Genomic DNA, 19,896 nt, shown 5'->3' with positions numbered 1-19,896 from the left:
CTCCAAAGAGGTGGTGGAAGAGGACAGCAATTTGCTTAAAATTTGAAATTTGCTAATTAAGATGCAGAGATGCACATTTAGATAAAGGGCTTCTCTAAATGAGCAATTTATAGCATGGTTTTGACTGGCCACTCACAAGTGTTTGCAGGTCAATTTCATGATGTCTCCTGGGGTTTCCCCCAGTAATCCTGTGTTTTTTATAACACAGAGATAATCCAGTATGATGGGATTTATTCCACCACTAGATGTCAATGTTTCATTGCAGCCTATTGTTTTCAAAGGCATTTCTTTTCCCATTCAAAATCACATGATCACTGTTGGTCACTGTCCGAAGGAGCCCATTGTGAATGCAAAATATCCAAGAACTGGTAAGGATGGGTTCCCCCCCCCCCAATATAGAGAACCTCACTATTACTCTAACTTGATTAGAAATCCAATATATCTCACCATAATGGGAAGGCCTGTGACAAGGTGGTCTGTGTCCTTGCCTGCTTAGTCTGCTGTTTAGGTTCTAATTGATGGGCAACTTCAAGGCCCTAACTCTTCCAGCTTCTTATGTTACTTTATATTTATACCAGGCATGGATCGGAGAGAGAGTGAGAGAGCAAAGGTACCATTTGTTTAGCATTTGTTGCAAAGTGAGGTATTGAATTTATGTAGGAGAGAGTGGGGTGCTTTTTGTTTTGCTGTCTTTAATGCTTCATTCATAGGAGCTGTTCCCTCCCCAGCATGTGAATGTCCAAAAATCTTAAGGAATCCTTTTAAAAAGATTTTTCTTTGAGTTGTTCCTTCATTTATTCTTTTAAGTCCCATTCAAGGCTGCTCTGTGTGTATGTCTGTTCTGGTCTTTAATTTAAAAAATAGAGGGGAGAGAAGCCGTTTCAATTTAGGCATGCCTAAAACCTTGTATTTAAAAGCTTTAAAACTGAGTGATCTGTAAGCATTTCTGTTAATTCCCATTGATGAGAATGTTACCCAAAAATGGAACAGTTCTTCAATTGGTAATTCAATGGGGCGGAGAGAAGGACCTGTTCCAGAACTCAGGGTGGAGAATCGCCTTAACGAAGCTCCACCCTGAATTTCGGGGCAGAGGATATTCGCTCTGCATGCCCCTACTATTGGTTGGCCTTGTAATGGCACCAATCACATCCCAGAAAGAAAGTGGATGCAGAAATCCATGGTAAGGCAGCATCATTTTTTGAAAATGTAGAGAAGTTCTAAGTGTTGGGCCTGAACTTCAGTGGGGGTGGAGGTGGGGGACTTGGTTCATAATGGAGTAGGACTTCCAAAGTGGAAGAGTTTGCTTTTGAACTTCCCCAGTTCTGAAAATTATTGGTATTGCTAACTGAGTTAGTAATCAGGCTACATGAAAAGCCACTATCAAAATTAAAATACCCCCCTCCCCAAATTAAAATACTGTATTTCTTTGATTCTAAGATGCACTTTTCCCCCCATATATACATCTCTAAAAACGGGGCGCATCTTAGAATCGTGGGTGCGTTTATTATTTCTTAGAATCAAAGCTGTTGTTTTTCTGTTGGTGGTACTGAAATGAGTGTGCGTCTTACAATCGATGGCATCTTAGAATCGAAGAAATACAGTATCAATTCAAATTGGTGTGAGATTCAGGACAGATAAAAGGAAGCACTTCACACAGCGCATAGACTATGGAATTCACTACCACAAGATGGTCACCAGTTTGGATGGCTTTAAAAAGGGGTTGGGTAAATTCCTGGAGGAGAAGGCTAACCATGGCTACTAGTACTGATGGTTATGTGCTACGTCCAATATCCAAGGCAGTTGGCCTATATACACCAGTTGCTGTGGAGGCAGGAGGGTGCTATTGCACCATGTCATAGAATCATAGAATAGTGGAGTTCAATGCTGCTTTATGGCTTGAGGCTGGTGTTACTCATTGGCTGAGGCTGCATCTAACTGCCATGGTCTTCTCCCCCTGATATTGAGACTCCCATAAAAGCAGCAGGATGAAAGCTGCTAATAAGAGGCAAAATTTAGTTGCCTTTTCATCTCAATACCTCTTAGGTCTAGGCTTTCCCAAAGCTAAAGAAATTCTGAAACAGCGCTTATTGGACATCGAAAGACAAAGCAGCTTGTCCACAATGAGGAAATTGAGTCCTCATCTTAAACTGGCCTCATTTAGTCCTGCAGATAAGACACCGGAATATTTACAGCAGCTCACATACCCTAAACATAGAACAGCCTTTTCAAGAGCACGTCTCAATGTGCTTCATTCCGCAGTTCTAGAAGGCCACTTTAGGAGAACTCCGTACCTTAATCGGGTGTGTATCTGTGGTGATGGTAACATCAAAACCATTGCCAACGTGCTGCTATTTTGCTCTTTGTACAGAGATAGTCATGAAGAGTTAATAACCCCCTTATTATCGCCTTATCCAGGGTGTTCAACTGATCATTATGTGAACTTTCTTCTTGAGGATTGCAACAGGATGTTTACAGCAAAAACTGAAATTTTTAGCAATTGCTATTAAAATGAGGGCTGCAGTTGTACTCTGAGTTTTAAATTATATAATTTTAGCCTTAACTGTATATAATGTTTTATTTGCTTGGAGATACTGAGTTTTATATGTTAAGGACTTTGTTTTTTCTTGAACTCTGGACATTTATTGTCTGTTTTATGCCTTATGTTCAGTTAATTGTTCTAAATTGCAATGGCCAATGGCTTGGTGTAAATAAAATTTTATTGATTGATTGATTGATTGATTGAATAGCAGAGTTGTAAGGGGCCTATAAGGCCATCAAGTCCAACACCCTGCTCAATGCAGGAATCCACATTAAAGCATCCCTGACAGATGGCTGTCCATGACCTCCCTAGGTAATTGGTTCCATTGTCGTACTGCTCCAACAGTCAGGACTTTTTTCCTGATGTCTAGCCGGAATCTGGCTTCCTGTAACTTGAGCCCATTATTCTGTGTCCCGCACTCTGGGATGATGGAGAAGAGATCCTGGCCCTCCTCTGTGTGACAACCTTTTAAGTATTTGAAGAGTGCTATCATATTTCCCCTCAGTCTTCTCTTCTCAAGGCTAAACATGCCCAGTTCTTTCAGTCTCTCCTCATAGGGCTTTGTGTCCTCCTTGTGGGTCCCTGGTCGACATCTGGTTGGCCACTGTATGAACAGAATGGTGGACTAGATGGACCTTTGGTCTGATCCAGCATGGGTCTTCTTATATTCTTAAAATGCAAATATAAAAATTAGCTTTAAAAGCTAATATTACAATTAGAGAAATTCCAGTAGTACTATTTTCTAATATAAAAACATCCATAGGTGTCATGTGCTTCTTTGGGAAACTGCAGGTGTGGTTTTAACAAGCTGAACTCTGGATTTGTAGTAGGCAGAAGGATTTCCTTGCTCAACCTCTGTCTAACAATGGCCCGACATACCTTCCAAAGATTAATGAATTTTTGAAGGGCAGATGGCATTGGAATTGTACTTGATCAATCTTGGGATCAAAGGCAGTTATAAAGGAGAAGGAATATAGACTAAGACATAATTGATTATAAATTCATCTGGAATGCAGCCAGCTCTGTCTCTGAACACTCTGCATATTTCAGTATCTTTTTATTTCATGAATAAAGTGCACCTTAAATTCTGCCCTGTGTTATTTTTACACCTCATATCTCTGTTGCTATGGTCATTTAGAAAAGCAGCAATAGATCTGCCTATTTCTTGAATTAACCTAAGCCATTTATCAGTTAATGGGAACTCTTTCATCATTGTTGAAAATTATTTCCATGTATCAAACAAAACATTTGCTGCTCAAATGTATGCAACAATTATAACACATTTTTAAACCCAGGATAATATGAGTTGATCTTCACAATAAACACCTTCCTCCATGCAGCTTGTTCAGTCACCTCTAAATAACTTCAGAGTTCAAGATGGATTTTCACATTCCTAGCACAAAACCTCTTTTTCTGTTATCAAAGGTTTTATTTCATTATTTTCATTCCTTAACTTTCCAAGTCAGAACAGGTTATTCTATCATTCTTTTCCAATAAGAAATCTGAGGCAATCTGTGTTGGATAGAGGGAAAAGAAAGGAACCAAGGAGAAAACACTTCAGTTTCTGGCTAAACAAAATTTAAAGGAGGAAAATTAATTACTTGGCCAGTTAACTGGTTAAATGCATGTCAAAATACAACCTTTACAAAATTAAATGGCACCCTGCAAAATGCCCAATTAATCATGTATAAACCTGTACAGATATTGTGCAATCTTTTAGTAGTTGATTGATGAAATGGTCAGCTAATAGGTTAAAGCAAAACAGTTATGGAATAACTAGGGCTCCACTTAATATTATTCACTTTCAGTTTTTGGACTAAAAATTCTCCAAAAATGTAGAGAAACACTTTGTGCATATATTCATCTCTATCCAGTTCTTTTGTTCCTAGTTGCTTCTGCTTCTTTCTGCTGCTGCTGCTGTTTCCTGCCCTTTTCTAGAATTACCCATACCAGAGACCCTGGCCAATGTGGAAAATGATAGCGAATGAAGTAGCATCATAATGCAATGTCACTAATCAGATTTAGTGATGTGCCTCAGTGAGGGCAAATGAAGTCCGATGAGAGAAAAGAAACGTAAACAAATAGACTGGCATTTTTGCAAACAACGCTAGGGGGAAATCTTCCAAAATGACTTGTTTTTCACTACTGAAAAAAAAAAAGCTCTTCCCTCCTCAATAAATGAGTGGTGTCAACTCAGCCTAATCAACAATTTTACCACATAATCCTTGTACATGTCTACTCAGAAGTAAGTTCCATTGAGTTCAATCGAGCTTACTCCCAGGTAAGTAGGCATAAGATTAGAGCCAAACTTCCTATTTTAACATGCAACCAAAGACATTCCCTTTTATTTATGTCTCCCTCACACAGAGGCACAAAAGAATGTGACTTCTAGAGCAGAGAGGTGTGGGGCCTCATATTATAGTATCACACATTTTGTCCTCACCATATCCTAGAACATTGAGGTTAAATCCCCCAATCACTTCCACATTAGTAGAATTAATGTGGTGAAGCAACAGCATGTTAGAGTTCGGGCCTTGCTAGACCTACCTTTATTTTATTTATTTATTTATTTATTTATCATACTTATACCCTGCTCCTCAGCCAAAAAAGGCTCTCAGAGCGGCTTAGGAGGGGCCAGCCTGCGCTAAAGGTAGCGTGGGCTGTTGCCGCAGTCTAAACGTCAGATGAGACAGGCTGCAGGAAAACCCCGTTGCGGTTGCCATTTTTAATTTTTAAAGGGCCGGGTGCTCAGGAGCACACCATCAATTAAGGTAGGCTTTTTTTCTTTATTTTTTAAAGAGGGTTCCCCGCTCCCCCCTGCCCCCGATTTCCCCACCCTGGTCGCGATCCCCCTCGCACACGATCTCCGATTCCCCTGTCCGCGATTTCTGATCCCCCCCCATCCCCCTGGCTCCATTTTCCCCCATCCCCCCCGGCTCCATTCCCCCCCCATCTCCCTACCCTGTCCTGATGGCTGCAGCGCTCCTGCGGAGCGCTGCGCACCGTCCACCACGTTTCCCTGCTACTCACAAGTAAATGTGGTAGCCGGGAAAAGCGACAGAACGGGCTACATGACCACAGGAAATACCAGGCCTCAAACGGTGCCAGTTATCCCAGGCCAAGGTAGGGTTACCCCTGCCTCAGCCCGGGATCCCCTGTGCATCATCTGGATGCACAGGGGCCGGGCCTCGCACCGGGCTACCCCATCGTCTAGCAAAGCCCTTCATGGTATTCTAGGCTCAAACTCCTGATCAACCATGAAACTCCAGGTCACAGCATTTCAGGCTGACTATTAGAGTCACCCTAGAATTATAACTTACTTCTCTTCTGCCTCTGAACATGTGTCAGGGAATAAGAAATTTTCCCTAGTTCCTTTAGCACCAGGTGTTTCCTACTAGTGTGGGAAGGGAACCACAGCCTTACATGAGGGAAACTAAGTAGGTTTTAAAATGCAGCAAGAACTATGGCCATAGCTAGATGGGGCAAAATTCCAGGGTGATCCCTGGGATCGTCCCTGTGCATTTAAATGATGCACAGGGCATCCTGGGATCAGGGAGGGATGATCCCTTCCTTGCCCCAGGATCTCGCCCTTTCCTTTAGGCCCGGTTTTTCTGCGGTTGTGGAAAGTGTGGCCGGGCAGCGCGGTTTGTCCTGGCTGGGACCCATGCATGGGGCACAGAGCTCCTCGGGAGCACTGCGCCCATCAGTGGTGGGGTGGGGAGAGCAGGAAAAGTTATTACTTTTTAAAAAAAATCACTTATCTTATGCACATGAGCGTGCATGCACTGCTGTCCCTTTAACTGAAAAAAAATGGCAGGTGTGACGCCTCTCCGTCTGAGGTCGTCGCGCACCGCGTGTGAACTGAGGGGGAGATCTTGCGATGAAAAAATCACGAGATCTTCACCCCTCCATCCCTCTAGACTGCTAGGTCTAGCTAAGGCCTATTACTACTCCAACTCAGACCCTATCTTGCTATTTCCTACCTCTTGTTGTGAGGATAAAATGTGATAACAACGTAAGCCATCCTCAACTCCTTGGAAGAAAGGTGGGAAGTACAAATGTGATACATAAAAATTAGAGAAGGATCGGAATGGCCCATTTTGCAACAATCTTAAGACAAATGTATTATATTCACATTGTATCCTTCTGTCAAGAAGCTGAGCATGCCAATTTATCTTCACAGCAGCCCTGTGTGGTAGGTTAGATTGATAGTTACTGACCCAAGGTCACCCAGTGAGCTACATAGCCAACACGGAAACATCTGGTGTCATTATGTCACAAATATTGAGAGGATAGAGAAGTTTGCTTGGGATTGCCATTTTTGACGGTTGTGACATATTCACCCTTACATTTACATCTGCTCTCCTGATATGCCTTTTGATTAATGGGAAACGGGGTGATGTAGTGGTCAGGATGTGGATCTGGGGGACGTCTCTAATTTTTATGTGTCATGATGACATCAGATGTTTCTAAGCCCAGTGCAAGGTGCTGGTGCTTACCTATAAAGGCAGGGGTGGACACATGTGCCCCACCACCAGTGTGGCCTGCACCACCACCACCACCCCGTCACTCCACCAAACTTGGTAGTGCCAAAAAAGGACTTTTAGTGTTATAGAGTGCTAAAGGATAAGATTTAGCTTTTCCTATAGTGAATTTTGACCCTTTTAGAACTCTGCATCCACTACAGAGACTAAAAGGTCTAATTTAAATTTTAGGAGTATGGAACCACTGTTTTTTTCCCCACTATGGGGGGTGCCCGATGGGGGGAGTCCAGAGGCCAAAAATGCACACACACCCCAAACTCCTGAAGTTGTCCTCCCTTGTCTAAAGTGCTCCCATATCAAGTGCTCCTCCAATGCTCTCTTTTGGGGAGACCCCACCATCAGAGATGAAGCAGGTGATGACTGAAATACCTTGTTGTTGAACTCCCTCTCTAGGGAAGTTCACCTGGTGCCTATGTTGTTATCTTTTCGGTGCTAGGTAGACATCCTTAAAATTCTCCCTAGCTTTTAAAGAATTTTAAGCCTTAAAAATAAAGTCTGCTCCCTGCTGCTGTTACTGCTGTTTCATGCTCTTTGGTTTCTTAGTATTTATTTATTTTATATGTTTTAATAGATGTTCACTGCACCAGAATCACTGATGGACAGTAATCTTTTAAGCAAACCAATACAGTCAGACCCTTGCCAGCAGTCAATAGCAGGAATGGGAAACTTACCCCCATGTAATGGCATTGTGACATTTAATTCTGTGCTTATTCCATAAGGAAGGGCATAATACTGGCCATCTTGTCACCCACTGCAGTGTACTGCATAATCGTTAGCATGAGAAACAGGTTTTCCGAGTCCACTGTGTAGGCACAATGTGGACATGCCTCAGGATGATGGATTATATATACACAGGAGCCAGCGCAAAACTCCTGTGTTACTCTCTCTGATCCCAAGTGACAACTCCGCTTTCTAAATACACGAAACTGTTCGGAGTAGGCTAGCTGTGGAGGCAGCTTTGATGTCCTGCCGTCATACTGAGTGGTGGAAAGCCTTGTTGTCTTACGTAGTGAGCAGTTGAAGATATCAAAGGGAAGAGGGAATGTTAAATTTTTATTGATGAATGTTTAATAGTCTAGGTTGTAAGCTGTCAGGTGTAATGCTGTAAAAGGATTCAGCGTGAATCTTACTGTTTGCCATACAGTACCTGAAAGTGATTAGTCTTTTAAAGAGCCTAAATCTTTTACTTTTACTTTTCTTTCCCCCCCACTCACTGGAGATGAAAAAGTAATTATTGTCATTTTGGGGGAAATGCAAATGGGCTATCACGAGCTCAGTGCACCTTTCTTTTTGCAGAGACTGGTGTTGATGCTGATTTAATTATTCCTAGAACAGCTTTAGCCATATAGAAGAAGAAGAAGAAGAAGAAGAAGAAGAAGAAGAAGAAGAAGAAGAGGAGGAGGAGGAGGAGGAGGAGGAGGAGGAGGAGGAGGAGGAGGAGGAGGAGGAGAAGAAGAAGAAGAAGAAGAAGAAGAAGAAGAAGAAGAAGAAGAAGAAGAAGAAGAAGAAGAAGAAGAAGAAGAAGAAGAGTTGCAAGCTGTCACCGTTAGGGTGGCCACTTGTCACTTGCCAAAAAAGAGGGCATGAATCACCAAAAGGGGACATAAATTTGCATATGCTGATGTATGTGTACAGATATACATTTAGAAATTATAATTTCAATAGAAATACAGTAGATCTTGCTGTGGTGTGAAAGGCTATGACCAGATGACTTGTGTGCCCTTTGAATAGAGTATGCCTTCAAAATAAAGGACAGTCTTCTGTAAAAGAGGTCATATGGCCACCCTAGGCCAGCTTTCTCCATCTGCTGCCATGTCATCAAGCACTATCACACAGAAAGGGGGCACAGCTTGTTCTCTACCATCCAAGACTGTAGGACACAAAATAATGGGCTTAAGTTACAGGAAGGCAGATTTTGGTTGAACTTCAGGAAAAACGTCCTACTGATCAGAGCAGTTCAGACAATGGAACCCTCTGCATCGAAGAAGAGGCTGGACACAGCCATCTGTCAGGGATGCTTTCAACTGGATTCTTGCACTGAGCAGGGGGTTGGACTCAACGGCCTAAATGGCCTCTTCCAACCCTGTGATTCCATGACCTCGTTGTTGGGGTGAGCATTGCAAACTTCCTGAAACACATACAGTACTTCCCAGCTTCGAAATACAAGCACATGATATTACTAAAGGAAATAACCCCATCTGGATTTCCAGTTAGCTAGATATAGAATTATAGAATCATAGAATCGTAGAGTTGGAAGGGGCCTACTGATTGTATCTCACTAGCTGATATACAAAGATGACTTGGAATAGAGCGCTGCTGATGTAGAAGTATCAGGGATGTGGCCATTGGCCGATCCTATCTGTGTAGTAATCGCTTGGAGGACAGAGAAAAAGAGGAGTGTTTGCATTTGGGAAGTAAGCAGCTCAGCTGATGCTGCAGATTTTCGAGAGCACGTTCTACTCATTGAAAACATTTGAACCTTGAAATAGAAATATAGACCTCTTAATTAATTTCTCTGTTATTGTATAATGTGTAAAGAAAACTAATGCACAGATTTTTCCATTTTAATTACAAAAGGGGGAAAAACTGTGTGTGCAAGAGTGTAACGGGGAGAAGGGTGCGGACTGAGGCAACACAACATTGAATTTCAAAAGTAATTATGTAGGAGGGGAAGGTTTATTAGGCTTCAATAAGCCAGCATAGATGAAGATAGAATATATAATGGAGCACTGGCTCTTAGTATTACTCTCATTAAGGCCGGTAGCGGAAGAACGGACACTCCAAACCAAAAAGGTTTCCAAGCTCTCCAGCCAGCCTAAACATTAATCTCAGCTGTGGGTGGGCAACCTTTCAGCACCGAGGGCCACATTACACACAGATTAATAATAATGATATTTATTATTTATAAAGCACCTCAAGGACTAGACTCTACGCCGTAATTATGCTAAGGAGAACAATCCAAGCCCACAGGCTTACAATCTAAAGGAAGATAAGATGATTAGGAACGGAAAGGACAAAAGGAAGGGGAAAGGAGATGGCTCAAGAAAAGTGAGAGTTTTTCAAGCGCTGTTCCAAGACTTGTGAGGAGGGAGAGGCTGGGATTTGGGGAAGCAGCGAGTTCTAGAGAAAGAGAGGATGGAGATGTGAAACAGTCCTAGCAAACCAAGGCTTAGTCAAAAAGTGAGGTATGGGCAGAGGACAGCAAATAAAGCAAGAAGAGAAAAAAGGTAGCAAAGAAATTTAAACCCCCAAAGTAGACATTTAAACTGGGTGTGATCAGGAAAGAAAGTGAATGTGAGAAAACATAAAGATGGGCCTAAATGAGGTAAAGAAAAACACCAAAGAAGCAGCAGAATGAAGAGGAGGAGGCAGGAGGGAGAGTATAAAACTGAGAAAGGGGCAAACCAGAAAGAAGCAAGCTGGAGTGGGGGGGGGACATGACCCAACCTTTGCAACTGAATAAGAATACAGTTTTCTGACACTTAAATGTTGGAAACGGACTGTTTTTGTAGTATGTTGAATAAAAGAAGAAAATAAAAGAGCAAACGCAAAAAGGACTCCAAGGTTCTGTACTTGAGGAGAAAGAAGGACAGAAGTATTACCCAAATTGAGAGAAAAGGAAGGAGGGACAAATAATAATAATAAAAAACCATGGAGGACAGACTCATTAGAACTCAGTTTATAGTAGGGCTGTGCACAGTCCCCCCCCATTCATCTCGGGGGCTGTTTCAGAGAACTCGAAACAGCCCCAATTTGACTTGGGGTGCTTCAGGGGTTGCCTGCCTTGCTTTGGTGCTGAAGCCGAGGTGAGATTCGTGCTCCCTGAGGCAACTCAGCCTTGTGAGTACCTGGGTGCATTGGACTCACCTCCCTCACCCCACTCTCCGCACTCACCTGCTGCCGCTTAACTGCCACCATCGCCTCTGCCTGCCACATCACCACTGCCACATCGCCACCACCATCGCTGTCACCACATCGCTGTCCACCACATTGTCACTACCATCACCGCTGACACATTACCTGCCGCGACCAAAAAATGTAGCTTTCCTGAGAACCAGGCCGTGATTTCAAGACATCGTGGGGCCTCTCTTTCGTACTTCTATGGCCACCGTAGTTTGCGGGCAATGTGGTGGCGGCAGCGCAGCAAGTGGTGATGGTGGTGGCAATGCAGCAGCTGCAATCCTCGGCAGGTGAGCGGGGAATGCGAGAGGGAGGTGAGTCCAATGGACTCCCAGACGGCCTTTCACCGGCTTTCCTGGGACAGTAGGAAGGAGGGTCCAGCGCCACTCCAAAGTGGCCCGAGGTGCCTTGAAGCTTTGGTACTGATCTGCTTCAGCGTTGAGGTGCCTCAGGCTGACCCGAAACCAACTCGGAACTGAGGCGAGGGGGGCCAAATCAGCCCACCTCACCTCGGTTTGGGGGATCCAGCCCAAGGCAGTGCACAGCCCTAGTTTTTAGGTAAGTAAAGATTAAGATAATGAAAAAACATGCAGTTAGAAATAGCAACAAGACAAAAAGAAATACTAGAAAGAAAACATGCAGAAAGGAACATTTGCAGGCCATCAGTAATGAAATTAAAATGATTAATGGTTGGAAAGGAATAAGATGAGAGAAAAGCAAAGAAGACTGAAACCAGATTCTTGAGGAACGGCAGTTGAAAGGAATGGAGGAGTACGAGAAGCAGCAGCTTTAGAGCAGGATACGGAGTTGAGACCGCCATGGTCACCTTAGCAGATGATCTATGCCTGAGTATTGACAGGGGGAGTGTGTCCCTGCTGGTACTCTTGGACCTCTCAGCGGCTTTCGATACCATTAACCATGGTATCCTTCTGGATCGCCTGAGGGAATTGGGAATTGGAGGCACTGTCCTTCGGTGGTTCCAGTCCTACCTCTCGGGCAAGTTCCAGATGGTGATGCTGGGGGATAGCTGCTCCTCAAAAAAGGAGCTGCTGTGCGGTGTACCTCAAGGTGCCATCCTTTCCCCAATGCTATTTAATATTTACATGAAACCGCTGGGAGAGATCATCCAGAGGCATGGGGCGGGGTGCTATCAGAATGCTGATGACACCCAAATATATTTCTCTATGCCTTCAATAACAGCGTCAGTTAAGGATAGTGTGTCTCCTCTGAAAGAATGCTTGGAGGAGGTAATGGGCTGGATGAGGAAAAACAAACTGAAGCTGAATCCAGACAAGATGGAGGTGCTCGCTGTCAAAGGCCACAACCTAGGTTTGGAGGTGTGTCAACCGGTTCTGGATGGGGTTACACTCCCCCTGAAAGACTGTGTTCACAGCTTGGGGGTGCTTCTGGACCCGTCGCTCCAAATGACAGCCCAGATAGATGCGACGGCCAGGAGTGCCTACTATCAGCTTCGGCTGATACGCCAGGCGTCCCTTCCTAGAGTTGGAAGACCTAAAGACGGTAGTGCACACACTGGTAACTTCGAGGCTTGACTTCTGTAATGCGCTTTACATGGGGCTACCTCTGTGCCTAGTCCGGAAACTTCAATTAGTCCAAAATATCGCAGCCAGGCTGGTCACTGGTACACCTAGGGGTGACCACATTAAACCAGTTTTAAAATCTCTTCACTGGCTGCCGATTAGTTTCCGGGCGAAGTACAAAGTGTGGGTTATTACCTTTAAAGCCCTACATGGTTTGGGTCCAGGCTACCTGCAGGATCGCCTTCTCCCGTACAATCCGCCCCACACACACAGGTCCTCTGGGAAGAATCCACTTCAGCTAGCAAAAACTAGATTAACAACTGTTACCCAGAGGGCCTTCTCTTCTGCTGCTCCCAGACTGTGGAATGGCCTGCCGGAGAAGATTTGTCAACTTGACAGTCTTTTAGAATTTAAAAAAGCAATAAAGACTGATCTATTCCGGCAGGCCTATCCAGTGAAATTTTAGAATGTTTTCAGGATGTATTAATCATGTATGGTATGTTTTAATTCGTTTTAATGTGTACTTTATCTCATGTTTTTATACTGTTTGTTTTACACTTTGAATTGTTTTAGTTTTTGTGAACCGCCCAGGGAGCTTCGGCTATTGGGCGGTATAAAAATGCAATTAATAATAATAATAATAATAATAATAATAATAATAATAATGGAGTATAACAAAAAGAGAAGAATAGAATGATATATAGAATTAAAAGCTGAGAAAAGTCAAGTAAAATGTCAGAAAACTGACTACATGCACTTTTGGACTAAAAACGAAAGCCAAACTTTTGGTTTTTGAGGCCCAGTCACATAATCTGGCAAACAAAGTAGAATAAACTTCAACAATAAGCATAAAGTGGAACTCCTTAAATGGAAAATAAGGGCCCATGATTGAAAGATGGAGTGGAAACAGCGATACAGTTCCGAGAAGAAAAGCCTCATGTAGAGAGAAAATTGGTGGTAGAAGAAAGTACTAGTGGAGAGCAAAAGTGAACCCCAGGGGGTTTCTTGGGTTAAGAGAACCTTTTGCAAGGGATCAATCTTTGCCCTGTAGCAGTAACACTTCAGAGCAGTGCCCCTTTGCTGGCTGCTACCTTGCCCTCCTTCCCCAAGGTGAGGGTTTTCTTCTTCAAACAATTAATAATTGAATTATGTAATTCACTACTGCAGGATGTGATGGCCGCTAGCCCTGATGGCTTTAAATGAGGACTGGACAAACTCACAGAGAACAGAGGCGGATCTACACTAATGCTTATTACGCTTTTTCCTACTACTGGAAACGTTTTAATTTGTGTCTTTTTCAAACGTCACGGGGCACACTCCAGTAATGTTGCATTACTAACCTTCTGCTTTCCCAGTATTTATTTATTTATTTATTACATTTCTATAACCTCCCAATAGCCAGAGCTCTCTGGGCGGTTCACATTGATTCATTGATTAGAGCAGGACACACTGTTTGTTTTATTGTTGTAGCTTGTACTTCCTCTTCGTCGCTGGTCTCTTTGCTCTGCCCACTTCCTGATCTCCTGGCTTCACCTTCCACCACCACCCCATTGATTTTTTTGATTTTTTTTAATGGAAATTAAATAAATGCTTACATCTGTGCCAGTTTTAAAGAGAAAGAGTTCAGAATCATCATAGTAATAGCTATTAAGGAGGGCTTTCAGCATACTAAATTTGAATCAGATTGGGTCATCTGTTGATTTGTTATGATTTTTTAAAAATTTCCTCCCTCAAGCCTTTTGGAGCTTATAGTGCACTAGTTTTAGGTGCCGAAAGGAAGTATCCACGCCCCCAGGAAAGTGATTGGCTGACAATCAACTATGAGATACAACTATTACGATGTAAGGGGGCACATAGGAACACTTGCAGTGCTATTTAAACATCATAACGGAAGAAATACAACGAAAGAAGGAAGGAAAATACGACGACGATAAAACGTAAGAACCATACCGTCATGTGACCTAATAAGTTATCACAACCATTCCTTAACGTTTTAATCCATTAGTGTAGATCCCACCCAGGACTATCAATGGCTGCTACCATGTCAAGTAGGACCTGCAACAAAATATTGCAGGGTATCCCCACCTGCTAAAAGGGCTCTTGTTCAGGACTCCAGTCAGTTTGAAACAGGAGCTTTGTAGTGTCCGTGGAGTTGAGGCAGAGCGAAGAGGGAAAGGACACCAATTTAAATTCCCCTCCAGGATATTCACTATAAGTCATTAGAGGCTTGAGCAAATCAATTTCCCCTCTCCTCCTGCTCTGCATTTTCCTTCCACTTCCTTCATCTGGCACCCTGACATTCAGTGTCGCAATTGTACTCAACCATAGATATAACGTCTGTCAGACTTCTGGGCATTTTCAACCCCGCTTTTCTCAGGACAGAAATGAGGGCTGCCCATAGCAAAGAATGAAGAAAAATCCAGGATTTTAGCATAGCTGTGATTGTGCAATAGTGTGTTCACCCAATGCAAAAGGTAGCAGCAAAGACAGGTACTCCTGTCTTTGGCATAGGGCGTTCCCTCTCTAGACAGTATGTTCAGTTACTCTAGTAATTTATTTATTTATTTTTAAAATTTCTATGCCCTAAACTCTGAAAGCACACAAGTCCAGTTTGGGTCATTTGGGGGCTTTTATTATATCCTTTTCTTTTAATTTACAAACTTCTTTACTTATGTGTACCTGGGGAGTTCCTGCAGAGTTTGTAGAAAGCATTTCCTTATTTTTTGATGGCCCAATTTTGTTTTAAGCTGAAAGCCACTTGACTATTGGAGAGAATGATGGCTGAACTGAACCTCTATTTTTGGAGGCAATGTGCCTCTGAACACTGACTGCTGAAGGTTGTAGAAGAGTTGTTGCCTTCATGTCTTGCTTGAGGATTTCCTGAAACCATCTAGCATGCTACTATTAGAAAAATGATACTGGATTAGAGTAGCCTTCCCCAACCTGGTGCCCTTCTGGACTCAAAATCCCAGCACCCCCAGCCAGGGGATGCTAGGAGTTGTAGACCAACATATCTAGAAGGTAGCAGGTTGGGGAATGCTGCACCAGATAGACCCTAATGCCATCCTTAACGACACGTGTTATGTTCACAATTCAGAATCACATCCTATTGAGTTCAGTGGAATGTGAATGCAGGGCTTGATCCATAGTCACCATATTCATCAGTGAAAATAGCGGTTTTGATCTATAGTCAGGAAGACTTAAGAAAACAACAACTTTGAACCAGGCTTGATGCATATATCCAAACACACCCCAGGCATTTCCTATTAAAACATTCTGTGTGTGTGTGTGTGTGTGTGTTTAATATATGTCTTGGTGACTGAGTGACAGGTTGGTCTGTCTTTGGGTGTGTCTTTGTTTCTGTGTGCATGTTTATGCCAGTCTATGTGTATTTATATACACATTCTCACTAACCCATATAAGATTTACTGTTCTGGAAAAATCTGGTGAATAATGTAGATGATTGAAGATGATGCCTCCCAGAAATATATTGTTCAGGCCTCCCTCATTTAAATTCAGCCTCTCATTCGCACTTGGTAATACACTCTGCCGTATGAATTATGGATTCCTGTTTTTATCTCTCACACAACACATGAATGTTTGATAAAGATGGGCTCCAATATTATATTTGGTCAAAATGCTCTTCTGAAATGCAGTTAAAAAGAAAGAAAGAGAGGGAGGGAGGGAGAAGGTTTCCAAGTAATTATGCATGAATTTAACATGGGGTGGAGGGAAACTGCATTCCCCCTGCCCCCACCGGCCCTGAACATTTCTGTTGCATGAGAGTAGGAGACTGTGAGCGCTGGTAGCCAAGACTCTTTATTTATGCTCATCCTGAAAGCAGCAGAGGAAAGGCTGCAGTCTGTTTTCCACGCTGCCCTACGAATGCCTCAGCCTTACCGTATTGTTTTCACAGAGAAGAGGCTGCCCTGATGTTCAATTATTCATAATGTCTTTGTGAAGCCAGTAAATTTCCACAAGGAGTCTGGACTGATGCCAGAGGAGTACCTCATTCATTCATTCCCTTTGGGCATCAGGATAGCTTAGAATCTAGATGGAGGCCCTTGGTTACAGCTGGATTAGCTACTATTGAAATACCCACCAAATGGCAGGAATGTGTGGAGTAGCTGTGGTGGATATTGTTCTCTGCTAGATGCAACATTCATTCTTGACCCCATTACTCCCAAGCCAATCAAGCGTGTGAGTTTTCTTGCCGTTCCTTAGCATAGGCTGTATTAGTTGCTAGGCATGCAGATAGGTCTGGGATTAAGGTGACAACTGATGTCACAGAGACACTGATGGGTGATTAAGACTCCCCAAAGTAGAGGCATATGGCAATATTTCTTTACCTTTTCTGCAGATCTCTTAATAAACGTGGCCCTATTTAAATCCTAACTTTTGTGTCCACCTCTTTATTTCCCACACTCCACATTCCCGCAAGGGTAGACTGGAATGCTTGGGGCAGATCTATACTATTGCTTTAAAGCGCTTTATAACAGTTTTGACAACTGTATATGGAGTGTGTCCTGGGCCCCAACAGTTGTCAAAACTGTTATAAAGTGCTTTGAAAGCACTTTAAAGTAGGGGTGTGCATGGACCCCCCGATCCGCTTCTCTTCCAGATCCGCAATTTGCGGATCAGGCCGCTTTTCTCTGCCCCGCTCCACCTATAGTCCGCTCTGCTGCGGAGCTCCAGATCCAGATCGGAGCACCGCTTTTCCCCCCCATAGGCTTGCATTGAAATCCAAAAAAGTATACAACCTTTTTTCTGTTAAAGTTAGAAACCTCAAGTTTGGCAACATGACACATCATGGACGTATACACACGCATGCCAAGACTCAAGCCAATCCAAGCCTCCCCTGATTTTGGTGGAATTTATGAAAATCGGACACCCCATTTTCAGACATGGGCTTTTCTCCGACATTTTGACAGATTTTTTTTTTTGAAGTGGGCACCCTCACAGATGCCATCTAGAGCCACAGTCATGCCAAGTTTCAAGCAAATCCCATCATCCCCTGATTTTTGGCGGGGCTCTAACCTCTAACGCACCACCCATAACCCCAATTCACACCCCTTTCGATATCTCCGTCAATTTTCACGTTAGAAACCTCAACCTCGGCACCATGATAGATTATCCATGGATACACATGCATGCCAAGACTCAAGCCAATCCAAGCATCCCCTGATTTTTGGGGAATTTATGAATATCGGACACCCCAGTATCTCAGGGATTTAAAGCTGCAGACATTTCAAAGGAAATCCCAACATGCCATGAATTGGGGAGTAGAGATAAACCTAAATATGAATCTTCTTCCACACTTGAAAAATGTATTTGGAACTTCCAAAAGTCTAAGTGAGCGCAGGAAGGACTTATCCCCTGAGTCAAAGCAAGACACAAACCATCCCTGCGAGGCGGGCAGGGGAGGAGGGAGGGAAAGCAGGCAGGCAGCAGACATTTCTGGGGGCATAAAGAAGTGAGCCAAGGATAATTTCAAAGCCAGTAATGCAAACCATCCCTGTGAGGTGGGAGCAGCACAGAGAGATGCCTTTTCTTTTGCATCCCATAACTACTAGGAGGCTAGGAGGATAAGAGTAAAGCTTTGTGATCCTTGCTTCAGAGTAGATTGACTGCACTGTGATCACAGCCATTACTAAACAACAAAATAATAATGTTAATAATAGCAGTACTAATTAATATTAATAGCAATAATAATAACAACAACAATGAGGAGTTGAACCACAATGAAAGCCTGCCTGACTTCACTGAAGTGGAAAAGCCAGGAGAGCTTGGGCTATGGGGTGTAAAATGGAATAAATAAATAAATTCAATGAACAAAAAACCTACGGTTTATAAAACAACATTAAGGATGTACACTTTTCCACCAAGCACCAAAAAGCGGGGAAATTGGGAGTTAAGGCTCACCAGCCTTAACGCCACATCCTCCCTAAGGAGGCAGAAAGTACCAGTGAAATTCTCATTCTGCCAAAGCAGATAAACCATGAGGACAGGATGGAGAATAGGATATGCAGAGGTGACTGTGGGGTTGTGGAAAACTGATGACGAACAACTTAGAGCCACCTACTTCTTTTTTTGTTTAGAGCAGCCCTTCCCCCAAGCCTTTACTTCCGGTTGAAGCCAGGGGCTAAATTTAATCTTGGGACGGCCAGCAGAGGAGGAAGGTAAGTCTCTGCTCCCCCACCAGCACCCTCCTCACCCCAGCAGCATGACACGGCACGGCCCACCCTGGCCTGCCACCGCTCGGAGGCCAGGGAATCCCCACCCCCACCCCAGCACGCGGCCCAGCACAGCCCACCCTGGCCTGCCACCGCCACCGCTAGAACTGCAGCGGCGGTGGGGCCAGGGAATCCCCACACCCCACCCCAGTGGCGCGGCCCACCCTGGCCTGCCGCCACTGCTGCTCGAACTGCGGCGGCAGCGGCGGGGCAAGGGAATCACCCCCCTACCCCGCCCAGCCCAACATCACTTACCTTCCTCCTCCGCCGGCCGTCCCAAGATTAAATTTAGCACCTGGCTTCAACTGAAAGTAAAGGCCTTGGCCTTTACTTCCGGTTGAAGCCACGGGCTAAATTTAATCTTGGGATGGCCGGCGGAGGAGGACGGTAAGTCTCCGCTCCCCCCTTTCCCCCCCGCCCAAGCCCAACCCCCCCACAACGTCACTTACCTCCTCGTCCTCCGACCGGCCCGGGTTTAACTCCAGCCCCTGGCTTCACCAGAAGCTAGGCCAAGGCCTAACTTCTGGTAAAGCCAGGGACTCCATTTCAACCCAGGCTGGCCGGAGGATGAGGAGGTAAGTCGGTGGTAGGCCCGGGTTTCAATTGAGCTCCCAGCTCCACCCGAAAGCAAGGCTGCAAATGCGGCCTTGCTTCTGGGTGAAGCCAGGGGCTCAATTGAAACCCGGGCCTGCCGCCGACAGACAAGGTGAAACCGGGGGGGAGGCGTGACTTCCCCCCCCCCCCCCGGTTTCCCACCCGCTATGCCTGGGCCCGCCGATGCACGAACTGCAGCGGCGGCTCCAGGGAAGCCCCCTCACCCCACTTACCTCATCCCTTCAGGGATGAGCGCCGGCTGCACTCTCCCTGCTTTCCCCTTCCCTCCGGGGAATCTGATGCTCATGCGCATGCATGAGCTTATCAGATTCCCCATAGGGAAACATGGGGTTTTTTAAAATTTAATTAAAAATTGATGGAATGGTCTTTTGAAAAAAGAAAGGCCATTCCATCAATGGGCTGGATAGGGGAATGCAATCCTACTAATGGATTGCATGGGGAGGCTTCCAATTGAGCGCTATAAGTGCGCAAAAAAAAGTCGCCAACCCAGAAGTAAGTCTGAACACTTTGAAACAGACATGCTT

The sequence above is a fragment of the Elgaria multicarinata genome, chromosome 8 (genome assembly GCF_023053635.1).
Source record: "Elgaria multicarinata webbii isolate HBS135686 ecotype San Diego chromosome 8, rElgMul1.1.pri, whole genome shotgun sequence".
Lineage (NCBI taxonomy): Eukaryota > Metazoa > Chordata > Lepidosauria > Squamata > Anguidae > Elgaria > Elgaria multicarinata.
The sequence above is the reverse complement of the archived record's forward strand: the minus strand, read 5'-3'. Positions refer to the sequence as shown.